The sequence below is a fragment of the Phyllostomus hastatus genome, unplaced genomic scaffold (assembly GCF_019186645.2).
Source record: "Phyllostomus hastatus isolate PE091 unplaced genomic scaffold, TTU_PhHast_1.1 phas_contig_402, whole genome shotgun sequence".
Lineage (NCBI taxonomy): Eukaryota > Metazoa > Chordata > Mammalia > Chiroptera > Phyllostomidae > Phyllostomus > Phyllostomus hastatus.
Genome location: NW_025333873.1, coordinates 10852595 through 10879006, shown reverse-complemented (window position 1 = coordinate 10879006; position 26412 = coordinate 10852595).

Genomic DNA, 26412 nt, shown 5'->3' with positions numbered 1-26412 from the left:
TGGACAGGCGTGTTGGAGGAAAAAGAACATGTTATTGAGAAGACCCTCACCCCAAAACATCAGTGCTCCTCTGGGCAAGGAAAGGGCAGGGGTGCCACGTGAAAACGCCTCTCTTTCAAGCTAATCTCAGATATTCATGGTTAAAGAAAGACAGGCAGACACACACACACACTCACAACTGCTTTTCCTTGAAGGATTAACGATGCTTTTACCCAGTGACTGATCTCCCCAACCATGCGCCTATGCGATGATCCTCTGCCACACACAAGACTGTCATTGTGTATTCATTCATTAGAGATAATGATTTTGAATTTCTGTCCCCACTGACCTGTGGACAGATGGCAAGCATGAATGCCACGTTTATCTGGCCACAAGATCGGCTCCAGCGGCCCCCTGACGGGCCTGATCACCCAGTGGCTGCTGCACTGCAGCCTCGTCTTTTCTCCTCCACTCCTGGGGCGCTGCCAGCTGGGTGCACTGAATGTGAACTTCTGCAGCAGTGGGCCCTTTTGGTCGCGACCAATTTCGCTTTCTTTTCATAAGCATCCGATAAATGTCAGGGCTGCTTAGAGCTCAGCATTTCAGATTGCAATAAAAACGATCTGAAGTTCTAGGTTGGTAGAAGCATTACTCGGTTCCAAATAGCTGTAGCTCCCATCCCTCCCCTCTGGCCCTCTCCGTCTGTTGAATGCATACGTGTCCAAACAAAGCACAGAAGTTGAGTACAAGTGTTGCATTTGTGAATCATACCTGCTGAACGTTTGAATACATTTAAAGATCTCATTATAGTTCTTGGCAAAAGTAACTTATGGTGGACCTATTTAGTGAAAAACGGGAAAACCACTAATTTGATCGCGTAAGACAGATCGTTTTCTGTGGTCATTACTTTCTTTTCACCAAAATTGTTTCTCTGAGCAAAAAGGCTCACAATAGGATAGTTTTAATGAACCATTTCCTCTGTTGCCTTTAAAGAGATATTTCACTATGCTAAACTTTAAAATCAGATTTTAATAACTGAATAAAATAGGTCAATTTTGACTTAATCATCAACTGCAAAGTCTCTTTCAAGGACAGTTACACTTAGGGCTTCTGGCAATTGCTGTTATTTCATTATTTCACTCAACAAACAATTTCTATGTATAAAATTCTAGCACAGTTCTTGACCTCTATATGTCAAGGGAGTTTTCCTTCTTCCAAGAAAGATGGACTATCTTTCCAACTTTACCAGTAAGAAGAAAAAGGTAACCTGCGTTCAGAACCCCCACGAGAGGTTTTAGAATTCATTTCCTCCCATTAACATGCTATCAGTAATGATCTCTTTTACAGTATTCATATTTTAAAACTGGGTCCTGAATGTGTTGGAAAACTTGGGTGGATGATCCCTCCTTCTGCTATTCCAACTCCTCCTCCTTTCTGTCACCATTGTGATCCAGAATGTTTCCCCCCAGCTCAATTCAGCATATAAATGTCCTTTAAAGCACAGTCAAGTTATGCCTCCTTTCAGTCAATGGCACACTACTTTAGAGACCTCTCACCATCTGTATTTTTCTAAGTTTCTAGGTAGACTAACTCCACCTCTGTATACCCAGATCCTTTGCATGCTTTAAGGCTCATCCCAGGTACCATTTGCTCCGTTTCCCACCACCCCCCGCTCTGCCCCCCGGGCTTCTCCTGGCACTGGACCCTCCCCTCCTCACTGGTCCTGCTTCTGTCCACCTTTCATTTTTGCAAACTCTCTTTCTCCAACTAGCGAACTGACTCTGTACCTTTCCAGCATCTTGCTGCTCCTCCCTGCAGGACCACACGAGATCAAGTTCATAGACTGGCCCTGCTATATCTTCTACTTTCAGTTTTTTTCTTACTAACATATTTTATTGTTTTAGAACAGTTTTAGATTTACAGAAAAATTGAAGAGGTAGCTCTAGAATTCCCACATACCCTGCTGCCCTACTCCTCCACCATTAACATTTAGCATTAGCAGGGCACATGTTATGATTATGATTAATGAACCAATGCTGATACCGAATTTTTAGCTAGAGTCCAGAGTTTATTCGTGTTTTTGTGGTTTTCCCCTGGTGACTTTTTCTCTCCTGGGATGCTATCTGGGATACTGCATTACATTTAGTTTCTTCTTGACTATGACAGTTTCTCTCTCTCCTTGTTTGTGGTGACCTTGACAGTTTTGAAAACCTTGGTCAGATATTTTGTAGGAGGTTCCTCTTTTAAGATTTGTCTGTAGTTTCATCTCCTGATTGAACTGGGTTTGTGGGTTATCAAGAGGAAGGTCACAGAGGAAAGGTGCCATTTTCACCACTTCATATCAAGGGCACATGCTATCAACATGACTTCTTACTTTTGACGTTGACCTTGACCATGTGGCTGAGGTAGGGTTTGTCAGGCTTCTTAACTTGAAAGTTGCTCTTTTTGCCACCCCCACCCTTTGCATATTGTACACTTCAGAAGGAAGTCTTATACAGCCCACACCGGAGGAGTGGGGAGTTATGCTTCAGCACCTCAAGGGAAGTATCTACACCAATCTACACCAATGCATTGTGTTAGTTATTTATATCAATTAAGTCTCTTGTGCAGGATATTTGCCTCTCCTCCTCCTGCCTTGACATGCTCCAAGATCATTCTCAGCATGACATCCTTTCCTGATTTAATCAAGGGGCTGGGGTCTGAATCGGCAGTCCGCCCTCCCCGGGCATCCCTGCCCTCCCCATACCCTCAGTTACCCACCTCTACGTCACCCCTCAGGATGAGGTGGCACAGCTTACAAACCGGAGCTAATGCCTGTGCATGCAGACAAGACTTTTCATTGCCTGGCATTGCTACCTTTTCATTCTCATCTTCGCTCACCTCCTTATGCACTTGGCTCACCCATGCACTGTCTTTGATTCAAACCAAGTGAAGGACCATTCCACCCAGAGCTCCACACTCTTTCAAGTCTCTGTGTCTTTCCACATGCTCTTCTTTCTGCTGGGAATGCCCCTCCCCTCCCTGTCCACCTTTTACCCCTTAAAATCAGCTCAACCTTCTCGTCCTGCAGGAAGTTTCCCTGCACCAGTTGAATTAAATCTCCTTTGTGCCACACCTCTTCTTGGTAGATTCCTCTAGCACTGTACTTGTAAAGTGGTATTTTCATTATTTGTTCATATCTACCTACCTATAAGATTCTGATTTACCTATCTCTTTATTGTCAGTATCTAACACAGTATCTGAATATGTGACTTTTCACACATGTACCTCTAACTCTCCCACCAGCATGGTGACCTCCTAGAGAGCAGGTACCTGGACTCACTCTTCTTGCCTAGTGGCTGAAGGTTCACCTATCCATGGAGGGCCACAAACACCTCTTATGTACTGGTTGACTAATAGTCAGGGAGAAGTCCTGGGGGGGGATCCTCCTTGAACAAAGTGATGTTCCAAGTGCCCCAAAAGCTGCTGATTATAAACAAGCCATTGAAATAAGCAGCTGCTGCATCTGAAAGTTGGTTGTGGTTGCAGAAAAATGTCGACCATCTTTTGATACTGAGACAGGAAAGTGGCTCTGCAATCAAACCTAATTGGAAGATTATAGGAGCTCAAAATTGCCCTGTAGCAGAAATCTCCTTTATGCTAGGCAGGGAAACCTGGGCATTGATTTTTATTTTCCATCTTTATGTGAGGAGTCTCTTAAAGATAATCAGATTTCATTGAGAAGATACAATCGCAGATTTTCTCATTAAACAAATACCTCAATGGACATTCAAAAAGAAGTCCTGCAATGGTGTCGGACATAACATAGAAACCCCTCATTAGGGTAATTGAGTGTGGAAGATTGTTACGCCGAACTTCATTTAGTCCTTGATTTTCCCCCTGCTGTTCAGGTACAAGCACTCCAGGTGTGCAGTCACTGGGCCAAAATATCTCATAAAATAGGCCATTAGTCCTTCTAAAGGCATGGAGAACAGAGCAATTCATGTCCCTACATTTACCCAAGCAATGATATCATTTCTTTAAAACAGTATATCCTCCATACTCTTGCGTAATACCTGTGGGGCTACAAATTGGTACAGCCTTTGTGGACAGCAAAGTTCAAGGTTACATGGCTGAGAAGTGGTGACAAGTCTGTCTGCTTTCAGATCCTGTATAATCAGGAGTGACACAAAGGTCCTCTTGGCCTCTTCTGGTGAAAATAGGTTCACACTGACTTCAGACAACATCATCTAGATTTATTATTCCATTCAGAACATTTTATTGAGCATTTTCTATGAGGAAGACATTGTTCCAAATCTGCAAAGACAAGTTGAAATGAAATGCAAACCACAGAACAGAAATAAAAAATGTTTGCAAACCTGTATTTGAAAATGGACTTGGACCCTGAATATATAATTAACCCTTAGAACTCAAAAATAAGAGGACAAACAGCTCAGTAAAGATGGACAAAATCCTTAAAAAAACATTTCACAAAAGAAGATACTTCACTAAAAATCACATGCCAAGGTGTTCCACCTCATTAGCCATCAGGGAGTCGCAAATGAAAAACAGTAAGACACACACACACACACACACACACACACGGTCTCCGTTGAGTAAAATGCCAAGACTGAAAATGAGTATAAGAAATGTTGGTGAGGCTGTGGAGTAACTGGAATGCTCGGATACTGCTGGTGGGAATGTAAAATTGTACCCATATTGAGGAAAACAAGTTAGCAGTTTTTAAAAAAGTTAAACACACACCATCACCTCTACTCCTAAGTATTTCCCCAAGAGAAATGAAAACATGTCTATGAAAAGACATATTCAAATGCTCAGAGCAGCTTTGTAATAGCTGAAAATTCAAAGCAACCCAAATGTCTATCAATAAGTGAATGAGAAACAAACTGTGGTTCATTCATATGATAGACTATTTCTCTACAATAAAAAGGAGTGAACTATTGATATACACAACAACTTGGATGAATCTCAAAGTTATCACGCTGAGTAAAAAATATGTCAGGCAAAAAAAAAGCATATCCTGTAGGATGCCATGTATATGAAATTCTAGAAAATGTAAATTAATCTGTAGTGACAAAAAGCCAATCAGTGGTTTTCTGTGAAGGGAGAGATGCAAAGGAGCAAGAAGAATGCTCTGTCTCTAGATTGCGGCAGGTGCGAAGTCAAAGTCATCAGACACTCAAGGTAATTGAACTGTGTCCCTTACGTGTTAATATTTATTGTACATAATTATAACTCAAAACAGTAGATTAAAATGAAATAGAGAGATAAGCAGGTGCAGACAAGGAGGTGCTTACACTGGACCATAGTGAGGCCTGCCAGCTCAATGGAGGGAGGGGTCAAACCTGCCACCCAGGTTCTACTTGTGCATTTGCTCACCCTTGGGTCAGGGGACTTTGGAACTTCATAAGAGGGACCATCCTGTCTTTTTTTTTCTGGGTATAGAAAAATATCTTAGGATAGGAAGGACTCTTGAACTGGGAGTTAGCAGACAAGGGGCCATTCAGGAGCTTCTTTCATGACCTTGAGTAACAACTTTTCCTTCCCTGGGCCTTAAAATTGAATCTGTAAAAGGAGAGCATTGACCTGGAGCCCAAGGTTATCAGATCTGTCTCGTAACTCTCGGTCCCTTCGCGGGCCATCACCGGACCAGCGCAGAGCAGGTGTCAGCCATGTACCTGGTTGAAGATGGACAAGAAGGGTCCCCATTAGGGAACCAGCTAGCTGGAGCCTCTTCAGAGAGGACACCCAATGCAGCTGAAGAACCTGGTAGAAAAGGAGCCGGACATAAGGCAGGACCTTGACTCCCTCCGCTAGCTGAAGTGATGCTATGCCTCGGGCTGGCTTTTCGGGAAGCTGTCGGTCACCCCAGGCTGTCCCAGACTGAATGACTACAAAGAAAGCCAGTTAGGTAGAGAAGATGGCTCCCCAGCATGTGGCATGGGAGGGAATGGAAAGGAGAAGGAAAGGGGAGAGGTGTGAGCATCCTGAAGAGAAAGGCAGGCTCAAGGGGGAGGAGGAGCACTGAAGAGGAGAGAGCTGGTTCGGGTGACACGGGAGTGGGGGGTGCGGCGGGGCTGCTGGACTCCCATTCTAGCCTGCACTTCCTTGCACCTCCGTTTCCCTGTGGGGCTGAAGGAGCCCTGCTTTTCTCGTTACCTCATGACGAGGACCGAAGAAGGGAATGAAAGGGCAAGGATCTTGTGAATGAAAAGCACTGAGACCAGGAGGGACCAACGGCAGGAGCTTGGAAACCGAGAATCTGCCATTTCGAGAACCCTAGCTCTCGCTGTGTCCCTTTGGCTTGGTACAACGAACAGAGACAAAGCTCCTAATCTGCACCAAGCTCTGTGTCCAGCTTTGGACGAACCAAGAAGGACAAGACGAGATCCTGACTTTTGACTAAAAGCAAGGGTGGGTTGGGTGGGGGCAGGCCAGCTCAGCGTATACGTGTCTTACACACGTCTGATATTTATTGAGTGCTTCCTCTGTCAGCAACTACACCGTTGTAGGCTGAGAGAATACAGCAGGGAAGAGTGGCGTTATCTCTGTATCCCAGGCTGTGGGAGGGCGTCTTTCTGGAGCTGAATTAGCCCAAGTTATGGAGTATTAGCAGTTTGGGTGTCTCCCGGGAATTTATAAAAATGCAAAATCTCAGGGCCCTCCCTAGACTGAGCCTCAGAATCCGAGTTCTAACAGATCTCCAGGTGACTCCCATGCGGAGGCAGTCACGGTAGTGACGCTGGGGACCGGACGATTGTCTGGGGGCACTGTAGGATGCTCAGCGGCGTCCAGGGTTTCCACCCACTAGATGTCAGTAGCATCCCCGCTTCAACCGTGAAAACTACAAATGTCTCCAGACATCATGCAAGTGTCCCTGGGGACGCAAAATCACCCTGCCATGGAGACCTTTAGACTGGAGCATGGCTTCTCAAAACGTGGTCCTGGACTGGTAGCCTCAGCACCTGGGAACTTGCTGGGAATGCAGATTCCAACGAGACCCCCACCGAGGCAGGCGCACTGACGCGGAAACTCAAGAGAGAGATGGGGCCAAGGTGATTCTGATAAGCACTGAAATGTGTTGGAATACTGGTTCTCATCCCTGAAGGCACAGGGATGTTTAAAAAACTATATAGCATCTGGGTCCCACTCCAAACCAGTTACATCAGATCTCTAGGAGGAAGTGACGCAGGTGACCCAAACACACAGAGGAACGGAACTGAAAATAATCATGACCAATGCAGAGGAAGGCATTCACTCTTGCTTACAGGGTAGCCAATCAGAAGAGACCAGAAGTCACACCTCCTAATTCCTAAGGTCCAGGGGCCTTTCCTCAGGAGAAGGATGACAAGGTGATAGACAGCCTCTTGAACTGGCTCCCGAGGAATTCCACTCCCACAAGGCATGTTTACACACATCTTTGATCCAGGGTCCTGGTCCATGCAAAATACTCTCATCTCTTAGGTCACCTGAGACACGTTGCCCCAGGGGGCTCCGCAAATGGGCTGGGAGCAATTCGCTGTGCCTGTGGGTTTCTGGACCCCAGCTGAGAACCTCGCAGATCTTCCTTTCTCCGCCTCCTGTCCCCACCCCTGACACCCCGGGGTCAGAACATTTGCTGACTTCTTTTCACAGGGCTCCGTAGGTGATGTTGTCCTATCAGGAAACACCAGAAACGTCAACACTCGTATAAAAATGTTTGTCGCAGGTGATAACCCACATAGTCACTCAAGCACCACAGGACAAAAATAGGCAGAAGGAGCTTTTGAAATTCTTTAGGGGGAGATAGGCAGTAAGTGGGCTTCACACTCTTTCCTCAGCATCCTCACACACTGTTCCCAGCAAGCCCAGAATACGGCTCCTGGTGAAGCCAGACATTGTCCATGGAGAGCTCTCGTGTTCTGTCATGACCCGAGTCCAGACAGCTCACGCTCGCTCACGTCCGTCATCGTAGCAATCATCACAATCGTTCTGTGGAGAGGGGATTAGCTGCACTTCACAGCCGTGGAAGCTGAAGTTTGGAAACATCTTACTGCTCTGATTCAGTTGGTCAACAACGTCCTGAGGGCCGACTTGAGGCTTTGTGGCAGCATGGGGCTAGGAGATGGTTTTGGCCAACCTTCATAGATCCTATAGTCAAACGCAAAGGTCAACAGATAAACAGTGTGGCCTGGGTTTGTGCCAGTGATTTACTTTGGTCTCTCAGCCAAACCTATTCCATAATCTGCTCTGTGATGTTGGGGTCGGGAGCCTGCAAACCACATGTCCCAGAGTCCCTTGCCAGCTGGCTTCCTGTTAGCTTCTGGCAACAGGAGGGATGAAGGAGACGCTTCGGTGTTTTCCAGCTCTGACAGCAGCAGGGGAGAGCTCTAGTCCCTCACGGTTTGTGACATGGCAAATGCCAGCCCTGTCCTTATACTGCACTCTGAGCTCCAGCCACCCAGGCATCGAGGTACCAGTGCCACCTGTGACAGGGGTCTCCCTCCCTGCCTCTCGCAGAGATCTAAGCTCCAACTGTGTGGGCCTGTCTTGGAGGTGCCCCGCCAGACATGTGGCAGCTGCTGGGAGGCCAGAGCACAGCTCCACAGACGCCCTCTCTGCACTTCTAGGTCCTGGTAACTCCATCTCCTCCCTCTCATTCTCCCGACCCTAGGGCCAGTAATGGTTCCCCGAAATCACAAATCTCTGGGCTAACCCAGCTTTGGATTCTTAAAAAGCGTTTGTCTTCCACACCCATGTAGCGCATCTCCTGTGTTAAGGCCCTCCTGTGTGGAGTAACCTATCACGGTTTCCAGGTCCTGGCTGGACGCCAACTAGTCCAGGTAAGCTGACCTTGGGGGAGTCTTTGAAAGTTGATAAGGCTGAGAAGTGGAGAATGAGTAGGAGGTCGTGGGGTGGTGGGGGTGGTGGGGAAGAGAGGAAGGAAGTATGGCAGAAAGAAGGAAGCACATATGCAAAGGGGTGCGAGAGAAGGTGAGAGGAGACAGGCGGAGGTGGAGTAAGGGAGGAACTTAATGGGGGGGCTGCAGGGGGGTGCTGGGGCCCCGCTGTGGGGGGCCTTGTAGGAGTCCATGGCGCAGGGACCTGCCGGCCTGTCCTCGAGGTACGCAATGTGGCGCCCTGGCTCGTGCACAGGTCTTGTCGGAGACCTTGGATCTCATCTCAGGGGTGATGGAGAATCATGAACGGATTTTAAGCAGGAGAGGTAGATGACATAATTTGTATTTGAAAAAGGCCATTTTACTGTGGTGCGGAGACTGCACTGGGGAGAGGCTCGGCGAGCACAGGAAGCCAGTGAGCAGGTGCGAGTGGCAGTTTCTCCAGGAAGAGAGAGGGAGGGATGGGGTACCAGTGCGGGGCCCCTCCCTTTGTGACCTGGCGTGAGTCCTTCCCTCTTCCCCGCCGACTGGAGCGTGCGTTCCTCCGCCGGCCGGGGTGTGAGCGCGTACGGGGCCCCTGCGTGGGCGTCAGAGAGTGGCAGAGCCCCCGGGACTGCTCACAAACGGTTGGCCGTATGTCCACACGCACCCTGTGCCCGCAGGGGAGTGGGTCCCCAGCTCTCCCGGCGTTCCCTGAGCGGCCCGTTGTCTCAGAGGTTGAAATCACGGCTCTAGACAGCACTGCCTTGCAGTGCAGCTCCAGCTCACCCTGCCAATGACTCCAGGTCCGGCGCCTGTCCCGGGAGTAACACACTCATCTCGTTCTCCCGCTGGCTGTGAACAGTGAGTGTGCAAGAGCAGGGTGAGCCGACCCGGGCCTGGAGGCAGATCGCTGTCACCCTTGAGCTTCTCTGAGCACAGGGGGCGAGTCAAGGCCTGTCACTGTGTGTTTTCTGAGCGGAAGGCTGGGGGGCACCATTCCACTGGAGTATCACAACAACTCAGAGAGGTGACAGATGAGGGGACAGACGCTGACCCCGCTTCGTCAACTGTCCGAAGGCTCCCCGCAGGCACGCACAGCCCGGCTGTCCTGCACCGGAGGGGCAGCTGGGGGGGACCAGGGAGCTCGGCGGGTTGGCCTTCCCGGCCACCCCCTCACCTCCGACCTGCGTCTTCTCTAACGACCCGTTCTTTCCCCCCTCTCTTCTGATAGGACTGTGTGTTTTCTCCAGAAAAACAAAGTCTAAAATCAGGCTCATCCTCAGTCTAACGAATTGAGGTCAGTGGGTCCCATCCCCAAAGGGAAACGCAGCTTCGTTCCGTGGCAAGTCTGGAAATTCTGCTCCTTCCTGTGAAAGTAGGTCAGGCAGCGGCGCGTCTCCGGGGCTGAGGTCCTTTTGCCGTGTCCCCGATGTCCCAGCAGGCTGGACAGCTGCTCCCCTTGTCCGCGCCCACCCCGTCTCAGCTGTCCAGCCTGAGGCTGCATCCTTCCCCTGGGCGGACGGCACGGGAGACAGATGCCCCTCCTGTGACTCCCGCATGCCCCATCTTGCTGGGATTTTTCAAATTTCTCTGTGGAAGCTCTTTACGGTCTGTGACCCTGGCCACAGATTTATGAGGGGCCTGGAGAGCAACAGTCCAAGGATGCGTTTTCTCTGCTTTCAGTCGGTAATTTATTTTTAAATGATCTTCCTGTTATTTATGGGTCTCGGGGACTCTTGTGGCTGGGGTGAACTGCATCTTATCAGACTGGCAAAACTCACCAGATTGAAAAAGAGCCCTCGAGTTTTATCAGAAGGAGGATTCAGGGAGGGTGTCTTAGAAATGCAGCCCCTGGACTGGGATGTCTCCTTTTGTCCTTGAACTTCGGTGTGGCTCAGGGCAGAGCATTTGGGCCTCAGAGCCCAACACACCAGCGTCAGGACCTCTCCCCAGCTCCCCAGTGAGAGTGCAACTGAGGCAGGACCCTTGCGGCTCCCTGCCTCGTAAAGTGGGGCTCAGGACACCCGCAGCAGACGCTCAGGGTGACGATTAGTCAGGGGGGACCACATACAACATCTGGCACGTCTATGTAATAAATGCCACCGATGTGATTTTTGTCACCTTCCTTACCTGCCTCTCAGCTCCCCTGTGGCAACACACAACTCAAAACCCAGGCGGTAAAGATGGTCATATTTATAGGAGGTTTTAACACTCAAAATACAAATCTAAACCATAAAGCGGCTTGGAACCCCAAATCCCGATGTTCAAATAACACCCAAAGGTAATGAGGAGAGGCTGGCTGTTTCTTTCTTTCTCTCACTGAAATGAAGATCCGCTTCTACTCCAAGCATAATTACAGTTTAGCGGGCCCTTGTCTGAGGCTGATGATTTTCACAAGTACACAACCGTCTATTGTTCTCCTGTAGCTCGTTACCATGGCGATCTAATTAAAGCAGCATCCCATGCTGCCAGCCCATAGGTAGGGGCTGAGTGTGCAGCTCCTAGCAGCCAGGGGCGTGCGGCCTGTCCCTCCCGAGACCCTTCTCCAAATTCTAAAACGAGGGCTGGTTGTCCGGGATGTGACCCAGAAAAAGGCCTTCGTTTTGTAGAACGAGCTGCGGGTGACAAGCCAGTCCGTCTGTGTTTTCGGGAGGGAAGATGACGAGCGAGGTGCCGCAGCCTTGCTTTGCGACCTTGGGGAGGTTGCTTAGTGTGTTCCATTCTCAGCTTTGTCACGTACAACCAGACAATACCTGCTTTGCAGAGGAAAGGTCTGTGAAAGCACCACGAGCAAAAATGCAAGGGATGGAGCATCGCCTCCGCTCTTCCTCTTGATCTCTTTCCAACGGCTGGAGTGCAGTGGGGTTAGGGAGAGAACTAGGGCTTTATGTCTGACAGACACAAGTCCAAAGCGTGGCCCGAGGCAGTGGGTGAATGCACTCTGGTTTGTCACCTAGTCTGTAAATGGGGACAGCAGTAGCCAGCTCACATGGTTATAACGATGCAATAAGACATGTAAAGTGCCTGGCACAGGCCTGGCCTACAGTAGACCCTCGACAAATGCCAGGCCATGGAAAGGACAATGAGTGCTCCCAGCCAGTGGCCATCACGAAGTACACAGCCATGGCATGTGGTGAGATTAAGAGCACGGGCTCTGGAGGAATTACTTGGTGTTCAAATCCTGGGCAAGTCACTTTGTATCTCGAGTCTTGTCTGTAAAGTGGGAATAATAAGTGATGGAGCTGGGGCTGTGTGAACGACAAAGGGCACACCTTCAAGATACTTGACATTGGACCAGAGGTCAATTATCGTTGGCTTGATCTGACAGTGCCGGGAGTGCAGTAAGCTTCTTCCCTCTTGGGATACAGCAGTGCTCAGCCCTTATATCGTGAGCGTGTTCCCGCCTAATGACCACTTTCTAGGTGCCAACATTCACACGTGTCCTCTTCTTCAATCCTGTCACCCGTTCTCCGGTGTGAGTACCATTGCCACTGCCGCTTCCAGAAGGATGCACACAGATGGAGACAGATGAGGCGACTGATTGCTCAAGGCACACTGCTTGTGGGAAATGAAACTGGGATTTGAGGGGAGGCGGTCACTCCCAGCTTGAGCTTTTTCTTAACCACTATTCTCTGCTGCCACTCACGGGATCGCCACTGAAAACCTGTGAGGTGGGCACCTGGATTCCTATGGAAGTGGGTGATGGAGCCGATCTAGAGAAAGGCAAGGTTCTGCACAGGGCCCTAGGGACCAGTCGATAGTAGGGACAGGACTTCAGTGGTGCCCTTCCCCCATCTCACGGCCCTCCTCCAGCCCTGCTGAATATTGACCACAGTGGCAAACTATCCAATTAGTCGCTGGCCAACATCTTGCCCCCTCGCCTCTCCTGCTGCCTCCCCTGGCACTCCCCCAGTGCTCTACGAGTCGGGCAGTGCAGTGTGGCCATGTGCTACTGATTATTTACAGGGCTCATCAAAGACCTGATCTCCTTCCTTGTAGCCAGAACAGCTCAACACCTCGTCCACTCACCACAGCCCTCATTTCCTTTTTTATGAAGATTAGGGAGCAAAAACATTTCAAAGGCTACCAATTAAATCGACCTTGTGCCCATAACCGTGGTGCACCTTTGGAGAGAGCTGGGCGTTGCAGTCAGTAACTGACGGGCCAACACGTGTTCTTTACGATCCTGCAGTTCTTTCCCCAAGATGTTGACTGCTTTCCTTCAATTCCTGAGGTTCTGTGTCCTGCCAGTCAGTCCAAGGGGCGGGGCTAAGGCTCCAGTTGGCATATTTCCAACTGGTCTCTGCTGAGCATCTGAGTCTACCTACAGCCTCAGAATACCCTCCAGTCCAGGACAAGTGCATGGCCCTAAAGTGGCAGCCTTAATGAGGGACACTGGGTTCAGCACATCTAATTGCTCACCTAAGCTTGACTGTCCTTTGTCCCCTGAATATCTTACGAAACTTCTCTTTCTCTCCATCCTATCTCCATTGCCCTTAGTTAAGACTCTTCTCTTTCCTCTGAGATGTTATGATAGTCTTATAAGTAATCTTTCCTTCACCAACTTTAGCTTCAAGCTACCCTATACAGGTCACCAAAGAATTTTCCTAAGGTCGTGGCTCTTTGTTACCATATTTAAAATCCTGTAATGACTTTCTGTTGCCCAGGCTGCCATACAAAGTATCGATAATGGGTCTCTATTTTCCCAGGTCTGCCACTCCTTAACTTAAACTGGTGGTCCCAGTAACACTGAATAGCATGAAGTTCCCTGTGCTCAGTGAACCCTTTCTCGCCTCCACACCTTTGCTCACACTGTATACTCTGCCTAGGATGCCCTTCCAACTCTTTTCACCACCCTTTCCACGTACCCTCGAACATACAACTCAGACATCACTTCCACCGGAAGATGACGCCATGGCCACCCACGTTCATAACCCCCACCTCTACCCATGACTCTATACGCCTGTGGGCCTCCCATACAGCACACATCATTTGATACCTCAAAGATCTGATTTCTCATTTTTCTCCTCTGGAAGACTGATGCACTTATGGGCAATAACTCAACTCATTTCTGTCGTTCTGATGTCTCATTCTGTTATTGGCTCAGAGTAGACACTCAATAAAAGTCTGTGGATCGGAGCTAAGACTGAGTTGGCTCAGGGAAAAAGGAACAGCTGGCAGTCTGAGGAGAAGATCCTTATCATTTTGGATGCAACTGTACATTTCATTGATCTTGAATAAAAAAAAAAAAAACAACGAAGGAGTTCACGCATCTCTGCTCCCTAGAGGCTGGTATTTGATAAAACACCAGTGTGTGTGTGTGAGTGTGTGTGTGTGTGTGAGAGAGAGAGAGAGAGAGAGAGAGAGAGAGAGAGAGAGAGAGAGAGAGAGAGAGAGAGAGAGAGAGAGAGAGAGAGAGAGAGAGAGAGAGAGAGAGAGAGAGAGAGAGAGAGAGAGAGAGAGAGAGAGAGAGAGAGAGAGAGAGAGAGACTTTTATCATCTGAACCTCATCCAAGCAAGAATGGGCCGAGTCTCGCAGGATTGAGACAACACGCCTTAATGCATGTCTCAGGGCAGGAGGCATACTCCTCACCATTCCAGTTACACCCCAGAGAAATGGTGAAAGAAAGAGACAGCATCACCCCCACCCCACCCAAAGGAGCACAACTCAATACAACCAATGTGTAATGAGCATCTACTTTCAGCCAGTCATGGGAAAGAGCCCTGAGAGACGGCCATGAATCATCCTGGTCTCTGCCCACAGCCGTTCATAGTTTAGGGGCTGGGTAGGGTGGGGGCATAGGTAATTATAATATTGAATACATGGTGCTGGTGCTACGACCCAGGGGAATTCCAAGAGGCTGCAGGAGGCCTCCGAGTCCGACTGTGTGGTCTACATGCGGGAATTCCTGCGGTGATTCTCAACGTGCTGTTAGAAATAAGCTGTGTGCTACGCACCGTGCGGCTCGGAGAGGACACAGACAGCGAGTGCTGCCCGGGGCGCACTCACATGGCATCTTCCAGGGGCTCTTCAGTTTCCCTGAGAGTTCGGTCTCCAGGCCACTCTCCGCAGCACAGTCATTAGTGATGCTAATCCAGGAACCACCCTGCAAGATACCACCTAGGGATCATTGCTCTTCAAGTAAATGGAAGCGTTTTGCACGAGTTCTTGTGCAATGGAACCGTGGAGGGTGGCCTCCCCAGGGCTGCGGTGTTTGTTGTGTCATACATGAGCTATCTGACTTTAATTGTCTCCCCTACCTGTCTGAGCCTCAGCCTCAGCTTCTCCGTGTGCAAAGCGTAGTCTAATGGCCTTTGGGGAAATTGGATTAGAATCTTCTCCCAGCCAGCTGCTGAGCGGGAAAACACTCTCGGTGTCAAGTCCCAGCTTGGGAGAGGAAGGGAGCCTGAGATTTTGGACACTGAGGTGAGGGGGCTGAGACTGGAGTGGGAGCGATCATTCCTGGAGTTCTGTGCTGGGCAGGCAGGCCTGCAACTCCCTGGGAGCCACCGAGGCTTGGGTATCACTGCAGACACAAAGCCTCGGAATCACCCTGCAATGCACACAGGTCACGAAGCAATAAAACGCCTTTTAAAATGTCATCTGCTGAACTGCAGATTCCAACTAATAAATCCCCATGACCTGGAGGTACCTGGGGGTCAAACATTTGCAGTATGGGCCCTGGAGCTGCCCTGCTCCCTGGAAGATGAGCCGCTTTATGAGATCGCTGTTTGATGGTTACCACAGAGGCCAGCACATCCGCGCTGGGTGGGGGTCAGGTGGGGGCAGAAACTCAGCAACGTCTTGTCATTAGCCCATCGTCCCAGGGAGTCATTCGTCAGCAGCCACAGCTGGGAGAAAACGGGAGGAGCAGCGGTCCAAAGGCCCCACTCTGTGACCTGTAGACCAACGTGATCTCCACCTGGGCCAGGGGATGGGAAGACAGGGCTGGCTCGGTCCTCGGAGAGCAGAGGAGAGGAACGCAGAGGAGGTCGTGAGAGACGGGAGGAAACCACGACAGGGTGGCACTTCTGACAAACCTGGAATGGAGCTAAGTCAGTCCACCTGTCCTACCACATCTCACCTGCCAGGGGCTCCTGGAGCAGCCCCACAGCCTCCTTAGCCAGGAGGTGATAGTGAGGCGCAGAGAGCTCACTGCACTCCCCCGGGGATGAGGTAGAGCTGGGGTCCCAGTCTGGGGCTTTCGGGCTCCTGCTGCAGCTCTGCATCTCCCTTGTGATGCTACCTGCCAGCGCCGCAGCCACTCCCCGCGTGCTCGGAACAGCCTCTCACTTGGGCGAGAGGAAGGGCACTCCCCGCCGGGGTCGGGGGAACAGATGGTGAAGGGAACGCCCTCCCCTAAGGCTCCACAGAGGAGAAAGTGTGACTTGAAGCAGCCCTGGAACAAAGGCTGGGCCGCGGGCACACTTCCAGGGGAGGGGCACAGGAGTCACACCGGGCAGAGCAGGGAGCCCAGGCCTGAGCGGGGCGGGGGGGATGCTGGGTCCAGAGAACAGCCCTTTGGCCAGAGCACAGATGTCCATGGTCTCCCTGCCAGGTTTCAGGGCTGTGGGGCCACACGGAATTTCAGAATCTCCCCAAATTGCCTTTCTGAGGCGCTCTCAGATGCCTCCCAGAGCGGCAGGTGCCTTTCCCACCACCTGACATCGAGGGGTGGGCCACTGTCTGGCCACAGTTTCTCTTTGCAGACACTCCCGGAACTGGGCTCCTTGGCCGGGTCTCGTTGTCCCACACGGGTCACCTGGTTCCAACCTGCCATGTCTTAAGGCACCTTTTCCCTCTCACTATTCCTGCTTCCCGTGGCCTGGCGAATCCTGCCGCCCCTTCAGGGCCTAGTTCAGACCCCACCCCCTCCAGGCAGCCCATCTGGATTGCCAGATTTCTGAGTGCTCTCCACAATCAACTACCAAATCAAAACAGCCTCTTTTCTCTTTCCAATGGGTATTGAAACTTGAAATAATAATGTATTTGGATTTGGATACAACATAGGGGATATATACAGACACTCCCTTCTTCTCTTATGACTTTATACAGTCCTTATCCACTAACCGTGCAATCTCTAGTGTATTCAAGCTGTGTAGAATACCAAGTCTATCAGGGTCAGTGCCTGAGGCTGTGAAGACCAGGGAAAAAAACAAAGGAAAACTGACCACATCTCATCTCAACGCCCGGTATGGTATCATTGCAATGCTTTATGTTGACCATAGACAGTAATGGCATCACCCCTCCACTGATGCTCAATTATTTCAGTAGTAGAACACAAAGCTGAAAGCCCTGGCTTATTCGATCAGTTGTGGAATCAAGAGTAGAGTCTCTTCCAAGGCTCTACAAAACTGCCAGTGTCTGTGGATCGAACGCAGGAACGCATTCTCTGCGTGTACTCTTCTGTGTCTTACTTTTGCTCTCATCGTGGCTGCCGCAGTCAGACCTGCAGCTCTTTGGGGGCTGGGAGGCCAGCCTGTGCGGGGTCTGTCTCCCCCTGGACCCAGGAGTCCTGGGGCAGGGCACGCTGCATGCACTCAGGATGGAGTTCTCTTGCATCGCTGCCGTAGGAGGTGGCTGACAAAAATGATCCCAGGGGTCCCTTCGAGTGGATGTGACTAAGGTGTAGGGATGCATTACAATTTGCATGCAAATGTCTATGGCTTAAAGCTGACTTTGCCACAGGGAGATATTGATGGGGCCTCAAAAATAATGACCCAGCTCATTAATGGTGAATTATAACAGGGTTTCTGGAGAAGTCCTGAGGACCTTGTCATCCAGAGCATAAATAAGAAACGGGAGTGCTGGCTCGGCCTGGTACCGGCCTCTCAGCTTCCGCCCCGGGAGGTAGAGACACGGGTCACCCTCCCTCAGCCTCTTATCTGTGACTTTGAGGCTGCGAGGTCACTGGGCATAAGTCCGGATGTGTGATCTCAGCCAGAGCACCGTTCCTTTGTTCGGAGGTAAAGTAAATGGGGTGAAAAGAGCCCACGACTTGGAGACAGAGAGATGCACCTCCTAGACTAAGGGTTTGACTCGAGGCAGGTTACTTAACCTTTTGTCAGCTCAGTGTCCTCATCTTGGAAACGAAGATAAAAATGCTGACCACACAGGGCGTGAGGTGAACGCAGAGAGCTGTGAAAGGACACGTGGACGAAGCCAAAGGGGGTAGGTTTGAGGGTGGGAGGCGGGGATGGGTGGAGTGGAAGGGCACAGTGGGATGAAAAAGGAGACAACTGTACTTGAGCAGCAATAAAAATAAATAAAAAAAAATAAGTGTAGCAGGTTCGATTCCCAGCCAGGGTACATGCCTGGGTTGCAGGCCATGGCCCCCAGCAACCACACATTGATGTTTCTCTCTGTCTCTCTCTCTTTCTCCCTCCCTTCCCTCTCTAAAAATAAATAAATAAAATCTTTATAAAAAAAGAGAAAAGAACATCACTTCATTGAACACTGACAAGCTGGCCACAGAGCAAGTGTTACTGTTTCATAGAAGGAGAAACTTGGCCTAGCAAAAAATTAAATAAATAAAATAAATTAAAAAAATAAAAAATAAGATGAAAAAATAAAAAAATGCTCCTGGCAAATAACAGGTGCTTAAGAAATGCTAGTCCAATGTGGAGGAGACTCCAAGCAAGGCCCACCCCCCCAGGAAGCTTTTTCTGTCTTAGCCAGCCCACACTGAGCTCTCCCTCTCTCTCTTTATTTTCTTATGTTTGTATTACTTTTCTGTTTTCAGCAAGAAAACTAAGTTCCGGTGAGTTCTTCTACTTCCTGTGAGCTCCGGACCAGCCACTGGAACACTCTTAGCCTCGGTACCCACATCTGCAAAGTGAGGATAACAAGGCCGACCTCTTTGCTTCTTTGGAAGGATCAAAAGTGACCGTAGGTGTACTGGAGTAACAGCTGACGGGGGCAGCCTTCACTCCCAAGGGCGTTAATGGGCCTCTCAAAGCTCTCCCCACAGGCGTGCTGCCCAAGTCCCGCGGCCCTCTCTCCTTCCCCATGCAACGTTCTAGAAAAACTGCGGTCGCCCACTGTCGTCTAAAGGTCTCTTGGACATTTCAGACTCCTCTTCTGTGCTGTGGCGCCTTTCTCTGCTCTGCTCCCCCGTTTCACTAGACTCACCTGAGCCTCCTGGAGCCAGCTCAGTCCGCCCTCAGTGTAGGCAGGGGCGTCAAACTCATTTTCCCCAGGGGCCACATCAGCCTCAAGCTTGCGTGCAAAGGGCCGGATGTAGTTTTAGGACTGTATACATGTAAATACTCCTTAACCAGGGGCAAGGAGCTCGGCTCTGCTGCCAGGTGGAAACAAGGTGCCAGGCTGGATAAAATCAGGTGGAGGGCCGGGTTCGGCCATGGGCCTTGTGTTTGCCACCTGTGGTGTAGAAGGTCACTTTTACCGCTCTGTCACTGGAGCCTCTCTCTTCAGTGAGGACCCCACCAGGCACTCCTTGTCGTCCTGCAAGGAAGCAGGGTAAGGGATGGGGGAGATGAAACGTGGGTGGACAAGGGACCTTTGGGGTCCCAGCCAGTGATGGATAATAAGAAAGTGTCTCCTTAAGCACCAACTGTCTGCCCAGATTCTCTGACAGGCACTTTATGAAGGTTTCTTGTCCTCAAAATTTAGTGCAAAAACCTCAATTTGCCAAAGAGGAAGCAGAAGCTTAATGCTGAAATAACTCGCCTGTCTGTAGAGCATGGAAACACGGAGTGAGGTTTTGAACCCAGGTCTGTCTGGCTCCAGGACTCTGCTGCATGAAGAGGGGCCCAGGGTGCGGGGCGGGCGTTGCAAAAGGTGTCTCCCAATTCAACAGGAAGATGCTCTGCCTGGCCATGAGGTCTAGCCACCGTGGGACAGAGACGGCCTGTTCGGAGAGTGAGTTGCCCAGCACTGAGCGCACAAGCAGCTGTTGAGACCCACGGGCAGGCAGGAGCTGCTCTAGAGGAGACTCAGGCCTCTTGGGATCATAAAGTTAAATGAAATCAAAAGAAATGCTGTCTTTTCTCTTCTGGCCTTGACTGCTTTCAAAATTGCATTCTCCCTTTGACTGATGCCAAGAGCCGTCTAGCTTGGCCGCTGAGGATCGCGCCCACACTCCTGTGGCCACTGTCTGTGCGGTAAACATCCGAGGCTAACGGGCAGCACCCACCCAACAGGGTTGTTTTCCCCCCCGCACTTTGCCTCCAGGATCTCAGGCCCAGGCTCGCTGGAAAAGAGCTATTGCAAGACCAGCGGCCCTGGCTCCCCCGGTACCCAAGCCCCCAACACCCAGCAGAGCGGGACTTGGGGGCCCTGCCTGCCTGAAGGCTCCGTCTCCGGAAGGGTCCCCAAAAGACAGGCCCCACAAGGGGAGGCTTTGGCGGGCCTGATTGCATGACAAACACCACACATATTGAAACACTCTGGCAGTTTCCCGGTGCCCCCAGTCAGAGCCTGACCCTTGTGACCTCAAACATCTTATTAAAGCCCCCAGAGCCCCGCGTCTCTGCGAGGGAGAGAAGGAAGCAACTCCTGGACTCATTCTCTCCCCTAATTCATTCAAGTAAGCCCGGCTGAGTGGGGCCTGGGCCTTTGATGTTAAAGGCCCCTAATTGGAAGGAAGTGAAGTGTTAGCCTGTCAGCCTTTTAGTCTCTCATCAAATACTTTAAGAGGTATCCGCACGGCGCAGTTCTCACACTGGTGCCCAGAAAGCCCGGAGTGGACTGCTTTTTGTTAAAATGTTTAAACTTTGCATCTGTCTAACAGAAAGTTCCATACAGATGTCCCAGCTCCCGGTGGGCTCTCCCTCCCCCTCCCTCGCCCCCACCACCCTCCTGCCTCTGGCTTGGGTGCTCGCCCACCCGCCTGCCCCTGCCCACGGGAGAGGAAGGTGGCGGCAGGAGCTAATTACTGACCCCAGACGCAGGCCTGCAGCTCCTGGTTGGGGCCTCCCTGTGCGGAGCCCCTTTGATCTCCCCGTTTGGAATTGTGTCACTCCCCAGGAATGCTGCTCCCCCACCCCCATCTCAATCCCGAGTGTTCCAGCCAGAAGAGACTCCAGTAACCCTTTCGTCTCACCTCTTGGTGTTACAGCCAGGCCACCAAGCTCAGAAAGTGAAAGTGACTGGGAGCTTGGGGCAGAGCTGGGCTCCTAACTCAGCCTCTGCCTCCCCCTCTCCCAGGACAGTTGGACTCTGCGAGACCTCAAGGCTTCTCTCTAAGCAGAGTCCAATGGCCAACAGTTGCATTTGGGAAAATGAATTTCTATGTAACGGGACGAACTATGCCTTATGCCTTGAGTGGTGGACCACAGCGTTGATGAAGCCAGGCCAGTGGGCAGACGCTGGTGCATGGTGCATTGGGGTGAACGGGAGAGAAGTTCTTGCCTGCAACAGGGATCCAGGGCATGCTCAGAGAGCGCCCACCCAGTCTACCTGGCTGCACCAGAGAGGCTGACAGAGAGGGGCGGAAGGGAGAGGCAGGGGAAGGAGAGAGGGCAGAGTGGGGCGGGGGCGTCCTCAGAGAGCGCACCTGACAGCAACAATCCTGGCGGACAGGGCAGGAGGCAGACGCCCGGAAAGAGAGACGGCATGCCCGGATCTGGACATGGAAAGAGGTTGCATTTCTCCGGGATGCTCAGAGGAGCGGGTCAGGAGGGCTTCACCATGCGAAGTCTTGACCTCACAGGGCTCTGCCCGCCCCTCCGACCAGCATGCCAGGCACCAGTGTGCTGTCCTGGGACTCGGATGCGCAGGGAAGGGTTGCCCGGCCAAGGGGAGGCTGACCGCCTCTGGGAGCTGGTCTGATGGCTGCAGCACATTCCCACCGGTCCCTCACGGTTCCTCGTGGTTGCTGCCGAGGGCAGCACAAGTCCCGCCTCCGGGGCTTTGGGAGCCCTTCCAAGGGCCATTGGTACGTAGCAGAAAGTGTTGACTACCTAATAAATACCAAACAAGTGTCATTTCCTAACCTTACTTTGGTTCTCTGCAGTTACATGGCAGACAATGGGGTCTGGTGAGACTCCCCTCAGAAGTCTCTATTAAAATATAAGACATAAAATGTTGACACAGTATAACTTGATGTAATATCTTCCTGGTCCTATGGTCCCCCTAACAGGGAGACTTATCAATTTCTACATGTCCATATGGCCTGATTACTGTGCTTTCTGGAAATTCGTTCATTTATTCACAATGTGCTCATCACGCTCTTGCTACAGGCCAGAGCGGCATGTCTAGTACACTGTTTTCTTTCCAGCGGGCTCTGGCATCATTCACGGCTCCGTAACGGAGAAAGGAAGAGCTGATGTTCTCTGTGCTAGGACTGGGAGTTAGAAACGGGAAGGCAGGGTGGTTAGCTTCTCCATGGCCCCCTGCGAGGTGTTTGGCCACGCCTTCCTGGCTTCCCCTGGCTGGAGGTAAGCACCGCATCAGACAGCTGTCTCTCGGCCCTTGTTCACCTGGGCTTCGCTCACCAGCCAGGGAGCACACGTAGGAAGTCATGCGTCTGATCGCGTCCCAGGCTTGGGCGGAGTAACAGACTGATGCTGAAATAGAAGACAGAGGTCAATGTCAGCTCACACCGGGAGATCTTCCAAACCAGCTCCCTTCTTTGGAAAGCCCAGGGCTTGAGAGCAGACCTGAAGTCTGCTGTGCTTGTTTTGGAAACCTTGGCGGAAGAACTGTGGGTCTGAGAGGAAGTCACAGGAGGCAGCATTGCCTGACCAGGGACCAGGCCCCCGAACGGTCCAGGATGCCTTTCCATCTGATCTGTATTCACCTTCGGTACCCGAGACGTCTCCATGAAGACAAGTCAGGAGCAAAGCTCCTGTTTGAGAAGCTTGCCTGGGCACAGACACCCTGGGAGAAAGCCTTGCTCAGTGGCCAGAGCCGTGGCCGGGGACTCAGGAGCCCGGGCTAGTGTCCTAACTTACCAAATGTGAGTTTGTAAGTTCCTTAAACCCTTCGAGCATTTAGTAAATGAAGCTCTTAGACCAGATTAGCTCTCAGATCTGTTCCAGAGTGAATGTTTCATGATGTTATGAGAACACCAGACAGAACACGGGGACTAGTGTCATTCTCATTACTAAATATAATCGTTCTCAGGTTGCCAAGTATTTGAACGAAAATGGGGAGAAAAAGGCTCCATTGTCTAAGTCTGTTTTGATCAAGTTCCGTGTCGTTTTCAGATTATTCAATTTCTTCTGACTGTTCCGTGTCAGTATAACCTGCCGTTATTAGCTCCTCAGGATGATCTGGAGAAGCTGACATCATCTCTTTCCCCCAGTCAGGAAATCTGGGCCGGAGGAAAGACCTCGGCCCCCGGTCTCACAGCCAGACACTGCGAGGGTGGGAGCGCGGTGTCCTGATCACTGAGCATCACTGCCAGATGGATCCCCCGCATCCTGACTGCAGCCCAATGGGTACTGTCGTGTGGGAGCTAGGGAGAGCTGCCTCTTCACCCATTGGGCTGAATCTTTCATTTTTCATCTCTCTTTTTGATGTTCTAACAAAGCTAGGAGTTACTCTCTCTTTTTTTTTAAGGTGGCACATAGTAACTGTGGGGAGGGTCAGACCCTTTTCTCGGAGTTCTGAGTCCATGGAAATCCTTTAATCTCATTGAGTCAATTCATTACGAGCTTCTAAGACTTTAATCAAGTGAAAATTTTTGGTGCTAAGGCAAAACCAAACAAACTATTTTAAAATGAAAAGGAGCCATTTCTAATCAAGTTGACTCCCACTTACAGCACGTTAGCTAGGCATCTTCTTTGGCCCTTCTCTAATTGTCTAATTAATGCAATATTAAATTGACACCAAGCAAGTGGGAGCTGAATTGTGTGCTAACAGTTTGCGCAAGCTGAGAAGAAGTGCAATTTCTGCGAGCGAGCCAGATGGGCGGAGAGAACAGGAAGGAACGTGTGCATGCTAATTCGCAGTTTGACGGACTCTCTCTATAAAAATAAACACTTCTGCAGACGTCTAAGGAAAGCAAATGTCACCCGTTTCGTATACATAGTGCCTACTGGTAGATACTGAAAACGTGTTCATTTTCAACCGCGCTTTACAATGAGAGTCACGTCTAATTAAAACAGAGAAGCTCTCCTCTTCACGCTCTCACTGCAGTATCGCCTGTTGGATGCAAAGAGGCTCCAGCTGAACTAAGAGATGCACCCAGCGTTGTGCTGGGAGGAAGTGGTCCAAGCGCCTTGTTCTGGGACTGGCCAGAAGCCCAGGGGGTTGAGCAGCGTGCCAGCTACCAGGCTAGCAGATGCCCCAAACCCACTGGAGGCAGCATGAAGGAGGGAATGTGGTTCTGGCTCGCCTCCTCCCCTGGGTCTTGAACGCTTAGTGTGACGGAGAGAGAAGGTCTGCTGGACACCATCCCTGGACACCTGACACAGTCTTTAGTGGAATCAGGTGTAGTAGCTCCAGGGCAAAGAGCATCATAGCACTGTAAGCGCCAAAGGTAGACACAGAGATGTGTCACCCAGGTGCCCCTTCAGGAAAGGACTTGGTACTCCGGCCATCAAGAATGAGGTCAACAGACCACCTCCAGCTTCTTTAGGGCCTGCTGTGGCTGCAGGGAAATGCCTGGTACAAGGTCACACCCTCCCAGGAGCAGCCTGTATCAGGCGCTGAGCAAGGAAAGAGGGTCACGAAGGCCCAGCATTGTCACCCCAATGTGGCTTGCTCAGAGGAGCACTACTCAGAGATCGCCTGCTGGATGGATGGTGGGGGCTCTGCCTAGTCTGCACCGCAGTTCAGCAGCTCCCTCTGCCCAATCCGGCCGCCTTCTCCTCCCCTGCACAGGCAGCCAACCCTAACAAACATCTTGTTGTCCAGACACTCTCTCAATATCTGCTTCTGGAATACCCCAATTAGGGCGCTGTAGTTTCTGACTGTTTTGCCCCTGTCCGTTTTCTGATTAGCAATAAGACCCTGTCAAATAAAGGAGTCTCTGTATCGACTTTCAGGGGTATTGGTGAAAGCTGAGAATACTTTGTTCTGTTTAGAGCCCTGGGGACTTGAGGACCTGGGGTAGACACCTCAGAGGATGCCTCTGAGAATCCCTACAGCAACAAGGACCAGGGCTTTGTGCAGCCACACGCTGGTGTAGACCAAACAGATACAGCTAGGAGCAAGGGCTGGGCTGTCCGCAGAAGCCCTAACACTCAGGAGTTCAACAGGTTGTTCTGAGCAGAAGCTTCTGGGGGACAAAATCAGATAGGTGGGCTGTAGACTGTGGGGCTGTATTGAACAGATACTGCTGGGTGTGCAGATGCCTTGGGACGGTGCTGACCCAGAGAGAGAACCTCCACAACCACAAAATGCCCAGCACAGGGGTTTGGGGGTGGCACCCCTGACTGCCCCTTCACAGGCCCACAAGAGCCCCCGGAACCCTTCTGGGGGAGCCCTGGTTAGGGTGTGTAAGATCCAACTATCCACAGGAAATTATACCCATCACACCTTCAGACATTTTACCAGGATAAGCTCAGGCCCTCTCTCCAACGTGGGAAGGAAATGTTACGACTCAGTGTTTACTTACATGAAGCTAATCGTTATTTTGGCTTTAGCTGTGGCTTAGAAAAAGCTGATAATGGAGGCTGAAGTGTCACAGGTCCCGCCGCTGTGGCCGGCCTTCCGAGCCAGGGCTGGAGGAAGTACGTGAACTCAGAACCTGGCCAAGCAGGAATTATTAGAAAACACACTGACATCTAGTGATTAGAGGAGAGTGGACCCTAAATTGAAACCAGGAGACGAAACCACTGTGGACTTTTTCTGCAAACCACAGGGTAGTGTGCAATTTCAGCTGAACTGAAATGAGCAAGACTTAAGCATGGAGGAAGATTAAAGATAACTTGTCTAGGGGACGTTCCAGTGGCCCTGATTTGATACTTGATGGTCCATTAGAATTCTTGGAAAGTATAAAAGGAGAAATACATTGTTGCCAATTTCCAAAGGGTCATCAGGCAAACACATTCTGGCCTGCCTTCCTGGTGGCCAGTCTGGGCATGGATCTCCGTTTCCTCAAGAATCTCCTTAGAATTACAGAATTCTAGAGTGTGTGCAGGGGAGACTTCAAGATGTTCCCATGCCCCAGGTGAGGAAATTGGGGTACCCCCCTAAAAGGGATGGAGCTTGCCCAAGTCCACACAATGCCGCACTCCTAGGTGGGGAGCAGGCTTTCCACCTTCTAACTGTACTTCAAGTCCTGTTTTCCTTGAGGGTTTTTTTTTTTAAGATTTTATGTATTTATTCTTTTAGAGAGAGAAAGGGAGGGAGAAAGAGAGAGAGAGAAACATCAGTGTGTGGTTGCCTCTCACATGGCCCACACTGGGGACCTGGCCCACAACCCAGGCATGTGCCCTGACTGGGAATCGAACCTGCGATGCTTTGGTTTGCAGCCCACGTTCAATCCACTGAGCTGCACCAGCCAGGGTGCCTTGAGTTTTTCATAGACATCATTGACTGGGTTCAAAACATTTCCTTCTCTTCCTAACATACTGAGTCGTAACATGAATGGGGGTTGAAGTTTGCCAAATGTTTTTCTGCCCCCGTCAAAGTGATCATAGAGGATTTTCCTCTTTT